We start from the raw sequence: 9,605 nt of genomic DNA, 5'->3' as shown, positions 1-9,605 counted from the left end.
CTAATGAGTGTCATTTATGGCACTCATTTGGTTCTTTTTAGGGTGAATTTCATGTTATTCTATAGCTCTTTTACTTAGCTTAAATTTCCTTGATTTTACTCTTTATTTCTTTTAGTTTGCATTTTCTTAGTTAGATTTCGTTCTTTATGCATTTCTTTGTTTATTTTGTTATTTTCTCTTTTATTTTCTTGTTTTCCTTTATTTTTTAGGTTATGGTTGTTATCCAAGTTTCCCGAGGCCTCTTCCCAAGTTTGACACTGATTAGGATGTCTAGTGTTATCCATTTGAAGCTCAAGCATGGAGAAGTGCAAGTTCTTAAGTCCTTGAGCTGTGCATTCAAGCCGTGGGGGCATGATTTCTAATCTTGAACCCGCAATCATGTAGTTTAGAAACTGCAAGGTCTCGTGTTTATCAAGAGCATTAAGTTGAACACACGAGGATCATCGGAATGATAGGAAAGAGGACTCCCCTGTTCCCAGGCGCGGGCGCGCGCAACCATGGCGCGACCGCGCGACTTGGTGGCGCGGGTGTGCCTCCCTCTGGCGCGGGCGCACCTGTCTTGGTCCCTGTTCCGTACCCAGTTTTGCGCAGCCGCGTTCTCCCTTATGGTTGGCCTCGCCTGTATGAGTTTATTTGGGGACGATCTAACTAACTTCTCTTAGTTAGTTTTACTATAGATAGATTTTCTTTCTATTTTTAGAGAAGATTTTAGAGTTGAATTTTTCAAAAATTAGAATAGAAATTAGGCTAGAATTTTAGAGAGAGAAACTCTAGATTGTAGAGAAAGAAGTTCATGATTGTTGATTGATGATTGAAGATTGTTAATTCTAGCATTTCCTCCATTGAATTGAAGCAAGTTTGTAAGGATTTCTTTTACTTTAATGCAATTTTTAGCTTATCACTTCAATTGTTTTGATTAATTGTTCAAGTTTGAATTGAATTTGTGATTGAATTAGTTGTATTGATATGATGATGCTGAAATTGTTGATTAGCTTAGTTTTGATCTTAATTGCAATGGATTGTGAGTAGTTCTCTTGCTAGGGGAATGGTGAAGCATGTATGAGTGATGGATTGATGCTAATTGGGGGAAATTGATGGTTTTGATGTTGTTATTAAATTGGTTGATTGATTAAGTGCATGTGTGTGATTAATTGAAGAGTAGCTAACTTTGATTTGTTACACTAGAATGAATTGTGAGCTTGCATTGATACTGAAAATTGATATGTGGCTTGCTTTTGTCGATTGAGTAGGTTTGCAAGGTTCCTAGTTAGATTCTCTTGTAGTTGGCGCTAGCTTGACCTCTAGGAGATTACCCTACCTTACTCTCTTGATTGCTTAGTTGAATTTCCCTCGCAACACTTGACTTAGTCATCTCTAATCCCAATTAGCTATTTCCATTCCGAGTACATACGGATCCTAACTCTAGTGCTTGTTAAATTTGATTTTAATTTGATAGTTTGATTGTTTTGTATACACACACCTCACTTTATTGCTTCGAAATAACTTATCTTTGACTTTAGCATTCATTTCTCATTCCTAGTGGTTCGACCCTCGACTTACTCTATGCTTTGTGTAGGGGTGTGTTGAGAGATTATAAATTTTGTTTTAACCAAGGGTAGATTAGCTTTCAACGACCTAGTCTCGCCTTAGGGTCTGGTGCATATAGATTTGAGAGTAGAATTGCACAACATACAACACCGACAAATGATTTTGAAATTAGACCGACTATGATCACTTTGATAGAGAGGCGACAATTTAGTGGAGCCAAGCATGAGAACCCGCTAAATCATCTCAAGGAGTTTGAAAAATATTGCAATACTATCAAGGTGAACGAAGTTTCCCAAGAATTCATATGTCTCAAGCTATTTCCCTTTTCTCTCATTGGGCGTGCATGGTAATGGCTAGGCAAAGAGGTTAAGCTGAATTCTCTAACGACATGGGATGAAGTTACAAACGAATTTCTATCTGGTTTGTATCCACATAAGAAAACGGCGGAGTTGAGGCAAGAGATTTGATTCAAGGCTTCAAACAAAAGCCAAGTGAGAGCCTGTATAAAGCGTGGGAGAGATATAAGGAGTATCAAAGGGAGTGTCCTCATCACGGGATTCCAACCTATAAAATTATTCAAATTTTCTATGGAGGCCTAAGTCCCCAAGGCAAGTCATGCCATGATGGAGGAGACGGTGGTCCTATCATGAATAGGACGGAAAAAGAAGTGGTGGACATCATAGAGGATGTTGTAAGGTATTATAGAGATTGGCAAGATGGTGAGAGAGAATCAACTAGCAAGAGTAGCTCTTCGGTGTACTCGGTTGATCATTTAAATGCAATCAACAATATCTCCTCACAAATGACAAACTAGGGGAAGGAAGTGAATGCAATCAAGGAAAAAATTGGAGATTTCTTCTTCCCAAGCTCCAAGTCTTCCCTCCCCATTTAAGGGGAGAGGTACTCCTTCTAACTCTCACCCCCCCTCCTTCTTCTAGTAACATGCCTAGTGGTTGTCTGTTTTGTGATGTTTGTGGTTCATATGATAATGATTCTAGTAATTGCCCTCGTGCTTTTCCAGATGGTAATGATGATTTTAATAATAATGAGAGTGAACATGTGAACTATGTGTCAATCAATAATAATGTGCAAAGTTTTGATAACTAAAGGGGTCAATGGAATAGGAATTACCAAAACCAAGGTAATTTTGACAACTATAACAAAGGTGGTGGTTATAGGAACTAAGGGAACCAAAGTTCTCGAGGTAACTATAACAATCAAGGTTATAGTGGCCAAAATCAAAACCAAAATTATAGTAATCAAAACCAAGGTTATGGATATCATAATCAAGGTGGTGGTAACCATAATCAAGGTTATAGTCAAAATCTAAATAGGGGTAATTGGTACAATCAAGGGAGAGGCAATTTACAAAATAATGCCTAAAGAGGCCCTCCACCCGGATTTGCTCCAAAGACTCAAGTTGATAATTCCTATTCACAATCCTCTTCCTCTAGGACTAATTTAGAGGAAATCATTGAAAATCAAATAAAGTTGTTGAGCACTTACATGGCCGTAAGTGACAAGAAATTCAATGAGGTGATGACTCATAATAAGATGCTTGATAACCAAATTTCTCAACTTGTCAATGCTTTGAAAGACCATCCTAGTCCTTCTTCTTTACCTTCCCAAGGATTAGATTCCAAAAGACCCGTGAATGCTATTGTTACAAGGAGTGGTAAGGTTCTTGAGGAGAGTTTGCCTAGGAAGAGTAAAACTAAGTTGGTCCCCAAGGAGGTCTTGGTAGAGGATGAGAGAAATGGTGCTTCTTTGAGTGAGGATGTGATTGAGACACCTAGAGAGGTGAAAGTGGAGAAAGAAATTGTGAAACCCAAACTTCCATATCCACAAAAATTCATGAGACATAAGTTGGATGAACAATTTGGAAGATTTATTGATATGCTTAAGCAACTTCATCTTTCTCTACCTTTTACCGAAGTTGTTACGCAAATGCCCAACTATAAAAAATTCCTCAAAGACATTTTGAGTGGTAGGAGGACTTGTGATGTGGTGGAGATGGTCAACTTGATCGAGAATTGTAGTGCAATTATAATGAACAAGATGCCATCCAAGTTGAAAGATCCTAGAAACTTATCTATCCCTTGTGCCATTAACAAGATGCAAATTGATAATGTCTTATGTGTCTTAACACTACTACAAAAAGCGTGCTTTTTGGACGCTTTTGGTTCGACGCTTTTGATGTGGCGTCAGCGTATGGTTTTTAATATCGCCTTTTCTCGACGCTTAATCTGATCGAAGATTTTCTTGACACTTGAAAGCGTCGGAAAAATCACGTGCTATGCACGTGAGTTATTGTTTTCGCAATTTTGAAATTTTTAATGAAACACTTAGCGGGTGAATTTTAGCTCCTCACTTGAATCAGGTTCCCAAATTCCCCAAATTCATAATTAAACCTCTCACTATTATGCTCTCCTCTAAACCTGAACTCCATCAAAAGCGACAAAAAAAAAATCATTCATTTTTGGTTAATTTCTGGGTTTTGCTTGCTAAACTTCAAGGAATTGGGGGGTTTTTTGCTCGTCACTTTCATAAATTTCAGGTATCTACTTACAATTTGCTATATAATATTGTTGCTAGGTACATATCTATCATTTTTGTTACCCTAATATCTCACAATTCTCCAAATTATGTTAAAATTGGGAATTATTCTTTGCATGTCTTCGATTTTGTGTTGGTGTAGAACAAGAATTGATCTCTTATTGCGAGGTAACTTTTTTCCCTTAATTAGATAATTTAATTTCTTTTTATGTTGTTTTTTTCGTGAATTCTTTTTTCAAATCCAAGGTTTCCATTTTTTTAATTTTTTTATGTAGTTTTTTGGTTTTTGTTATGATTTTTATGGGTTTATTAGGGTTTTAGTTTTGAATTTTATGGGTTTTTTTATATGAATTTTATAGGCTTCGAATTTTTTGGTTTTTTTATATCAATTTTATAGGCTTTGAATTTTCTGGTTTTTGAATTTTATGGGTTTTTAAAATGAATTTTCTAGGGTAATTTGGTAGCTAATGATTGCATTTTGTCTTCACATGCTTTGCTCTTAGAAACAATACTTATTCCTTTATAAATTATCAAACAGCAACCCCAATACTCACGGCCTACTGCTGATGAATCAAGTCTTCTTGTTAAGAATGTATAAGTTTGTTTCTTGGTTAAGATGATATGTATATTGCTGAAGAATTGCGTTGAGTTGATAATGAAGGTTGTGATAATTAGCAGGTGTGAAGATTAATTATAAGTTGAAATACATTTACAGAGTCTAATTTTGAGCTTGATAAATGATAATGCATGAAACTTGTGACACTATTATAAATCGCTCACTACTGCGGCCTCCTCTGGACTAGCTCTCTTTCATTGCCCATATTTTAGCTCTTATTTTGGATCAAGAAACTGAAATATTATTGACAATTGCTCTGTGACTACAATTGCCTCTTAGAGGTAAAAGTAAGCAATGTATGAAATTTACACAATTCCTGTTATATTTCTACAAAACTACCCAGTGGCCTATTATATATCCCTTAAATTCTAGGAGCCATAGCTTCAGTTGGTTAACTTAGTCACGAATAAGATTGTACATTGGTAGTATTGTGATTGTTTTCTTTTCCTGTAAGTTATTATTATTAATAGTGTTCCTCCAGCATGATAATTAATGAGTATTGTTGTAGGACTTGGATATTTCCGATGTTACGGTTCTATACAATGTTGACGAAGCTACTCTTTGATTTTTAAATGGATGCAGGGTTGCAGATCAAATTCTTAAGTTAGTTCCTAACATCAAGGTACACATGAAAACTTGGTTTCTTTAGCCTTGCAATGCTTTTTATTCCTTCATTTATTTAGTTATTAATTATTTTTTGTTGTATTTTAGATTTGTATTTTTAGTATAATATGATTATAGTCCTGGTCCACTAGCAGCTTTTATTTGCAGTTGCTTTGATCCTTGAATGATTATAAATTATAAACTATCTTCCATTTTCAGCATTTCTGCACTGCGCTTCGGTGTCTTTAAGTTTTGGGCGAAAAAACGAGGTGTTTACTCAAATGTGAGTTTCTATGCTATTCCAAGTTGCTATTGTTGATTATATTCCCAATTTACTTTTTTTTTCTTCTTCTTCCTCTTTTGCTAATTCCATCAATCTGTTAGCTTAGGTGGCTAGATTTCTTGGAGGTGTAAATTGGGCAATTCTAGTTGCTCGAGTTTTTCAGCTGTATCCAAATGCAGTACCAAGTATGCTGGTTTCTCGAATTTTTAGGGCCTTTACCCCAGTGGCGTTGGCCCAACCCTGTGATGCTTTGTGACATTGAAGAGGAAGAGCTTGGATTTCCAGTTTGGGATCCTCGTAAAAATCATCGAGATCGTACTCATCACATGCCTATCATTACGCCTACATAACTTAGCATGAATTCTAGCTACAATGTTTTGCCTAGTACTCTCCGGATAATGATGGAGCAGCTCGAGTTTGGCAATAAGATTTGTTAGGTAAGGTGGTTTGAAGCCTGTTTTTTTCTTCTTTTTTTAAGATAACTCGGAAGACACTAATGTAGTTTTTTTTTTACATGATTATCATAGGATATTGATGTTAACAAGGCATGCTGGGGCTCTCTGTTTGAGCCATATTTTTTTTTTGAGAGCTATAAAATCCATCTACAAGTTGACATAATTGCTGCTGATGCTGATGATTTGCGTTCTTGGAAAGGTTGGGTAGAATCCCGATTTAGACAGTTGACTCTGATGGTAAGACATTTTTGTTTTTGTCTGCAATGGACTAGTGGTGGCTTTATTGGTCTTTGCTGGGGCTTAAGCTTTATTGGTGCTTGTCAAGCTGTTTTACATTGCACACAATTGTTATTTGTTATCTTATGAATTACAGTTGTCTCTTCTGCATTTCGTTGTTGGTTTTTGTCTGAATAGGTCATGTTTTATCTGTTGTACTTTTCTGATAGAACGTGATACTCTTGGGAAACTGCAGTGCCATCCCTGTCCACATGACTTGTTTGATCCATCTAGGCAAAGGGCTCATTGTGCATTTTTTATGGGTTTGGAAAGGAAGAAATCATTTTGATATTCGCGCAACAGTTGATGAGTTTAGGAATTCAATAAATATGTACTCTTACTGGAAACCAGGAATGGATATATATGTGTCCCATGTCCGTAAAAACTGCTTCCAGCTTTTGTTTTTCCATAAGGATATAAGCGTTTTCGATTATCAAGGTCTCTAGGTGACCAGTGAGTACAAAGTTCGAGTAGTCCAAAAGATGAAGTTTATGGTGGAAGGTCTCATAAAAGAAAGTGTTGTAGTAAAGATGTATCTGGGGAACCGGGGAAGCAGCGGTCACTTAGTCCATGTGGTGCTTCAGTGTCTCCGGATTCAGTGCATCATAATTCTAGGTCTCCACTACCAGAGTGTGATGTGACACCCGTGGTAGATCGGGGTTCACCGCCAAGGATGGTCTCAGGGTATGTCTCAACAAATAAGAATGTGGTGTTGGATCATGATGCTAAATATTTTGGGCTAGCTAATTCTTCCAGTACTGTCTCAGTTGCAGAAAAGTCAGATATTCCTTCTACCTCTACCTGCAGTGCAGTCTCTACTCTTACAAGCAATGAGGTTTTCAGGGATCTTGATTCGAAACCTAAAGCAAATGTTTTTTTTTCTTAATTCTAAGAGTTTAGCTCGAAGGTATGCACTCATGAACCTTCTTCATATGCACTTTACATTTTTGTTTACCTTCTGTCTATGTTAGCAACTCTATGAAGGTTTGGATTTATTTGGAATTTTGTTCTATGAACATTCCACGGAGGTCTTTAAAGTCAACACATTGTCTGTCATAGGTGTTGTCTTCCAGAATTTCTTTCTACGCTGCATGCAGGTAAGTGTGTTATGGTACTGGTAGCCACTCAAATTTTCTGTCACTTGCATTTGAATGGCTAAATGTGCCTATTGTTTGTAATCACTAGATCCTGAACTCCACTTGTAACTATGTTTGAAGGTGTCTGTTTCATTAGTTGAGTTGTTTGAGGTTCCTGACAGGTTTATCGAGTTGATTGAGCTTGTTGCTTGCCCATGATTAGGATATCTTCATTTATTTAGTCAACAACAACTGCATGGACACTAATTACCCTAAAAAATAACTCCTTAAATTATAAATCTTATCTATTCTTATGATGGGCGGGTGGAAGTAGGTCGTTGGGACTACTAACCCTAACCAAATTAGAAATTTATAATACCTAAACCTACACTAAACTAGTTAGTGGTTAGTAAAGGTTCGAACCCGAAAGGACTAAGTGTATTAATTTGTGCCAACTAGACTACTAGGAAAGGTTGTGAGATATAGGGAGATTAAACCAAATACTACTAAGAGCAAATAACTAAAACCAGGAAAAGTGGAATCCTATCACATTAATGTATTAAACATCATACAAATAGATGAAAATGACCTCGATTATGTTCACTCTCGCACGATTAAGCATGTTAACTATCCTACTAAACTAATTCACTCTTGTGCAACTAGCCTAGCAAATGTATGGAAAAATTTAGGGTTCTCAACCAACTCACTCTCGCACAATTGATTGAAACCACAATTAAGAGCATAGAGTCGATTAGCTAGAAAGATTCTAATCCATAAAAGCATCACCCATACGCAATAATTAAGAAACAATTTCATACTAATCACAATCAATCATTCAATTCATTAATATAACCTTCATCCAATTCCCTAGAACAAGACCTAAGCTAACATAATGAAGAAAGACATAGAAAACAAGGTAAAATAAGAATAAAAACAAGATTAAAAAAACAAACTAATTAATCTACTCAAATAAACAAACAAAAAGCAAAAAAACTATGAATTGAGTAAAGAAATAAAGATGAGAGAAAGTTAGAAAATGCTCATTGAATAGATGAGAAAAAGTTCCACAAAGTTGCTTCTTCAACCTCTCAAAAACTCCTTGGAAATCCAAGCTTTCTCTCTCTACACTACTTCTAAACTAACCCTAAGAGAGAGAAAATAAATTAGGCTAAACTTATCTAATCTATCTAAATTAAAAATGTTGATTGAAAGTTTTTTAGAAAATAACCCCAAAGGGGTATTTATAATACAAGTTAAATAAAAATAAAATAAAATAAATAAGACTAATTAAAACTAAATACAAAAAAAAACAAAACAAAAGTAAAATAAAATAAAATAAAATAAAAAGGAATAATAAACCCAAAAACCCCCAAAATTCCCACCAAACCCACGATTTCCACCAGGCCACCTCTTCAATCATTTTCTTTTCGTGGCTGCTCTGAACTTTCATCACCCATTCACGCATCATCATCACCGTTCATACTCCATCATCGTCAGCAATTATCACTCAATCACCACCGTTCATCAACCACAATCATCTAGCATTCACCAGATCTCGGCCTTTGGATTAATTGAAGGAATCGTGGCCGTTTGATATTCATTAAAATCACGTGAAAAGCTCGTGATTGACCCACATTTGCGCGCCTGCATAGAAGTCGCGCACAGGTCGTGCAAAGCTACTGCCTCAACTCGATATTGGACTCCAATTTGTGCGCCTTCTGACAGGGCTGCGCGCTCGTGGTGGTCTGGGTTGCTACAGATGCTGATTTGGGCGAATTCGAAGGTTCGATTGAAGCGGCTTCTCTGATTGGTGGGTGGTGTTGTATGCGGCGGACTGGAGGCGAGGTAAATGCGGTGTCTGGGAGCAGCGTGGGTGGTGTTTGCGTGGGTTTGGTTGGTGGTGGTGAATGGAGATGAATTTGAGGTGAGTTGGAGATGGTGAATGGAGATGAATTTGAGGTGAGTTGGAGGTGAGGTGGTTCGAGTTGCGCTGCTGATTGTTGTTGTTGCGAGTGGAAACAGGGAAAGGTGGCGGAGGTTGGTGGCGCAATGGGTTGCGTGAGGTGTGAGGATGCGGTGGCTGATGGTGTTGTGTTTGTTGTTGTAGCTGTTGGTGTTGGTGAGGAAAGCAGGGGTGGTGAATTGGTGGGTGCGTGAATTGGTGGGTGCGTGAATTGTGGGATGATTTGTGT

General features: G+C 37.1%; 1 pseudogene; it reads left to right on the top strand.

Annotated features, from left to right (window-relative positions):
• The first annotated feature begins 3,054 nt into the window (after positions 1-3,054).
• On the top strand, positions 3,055-8,173 carry LOC110728414 (annotated as a pseudogene).
• The last annotated feature ends 1,432 nt before the right edge of the window (positions 8,174-9,605 follow it).

Source organism: Chenopodium quinoa, unplaced genomic scaffold, assembly GCF_001683475.1.
Source record: "Chenopodium quinoa cultivar QQ74 unplaced genomic scaffold, ASM168347v1, whole genome shotgun sequence".
Lineage (NCBI taxonomy): Eukaryota > Viridiplantae > Streptophyta > Magnoliopsida > Caryophyllales > Amaranthaceae > Chenopodium > Chenopodium quinoa.
This window is presented reverse-complemented; position numbering and strand designations above follow the sequence as displayed.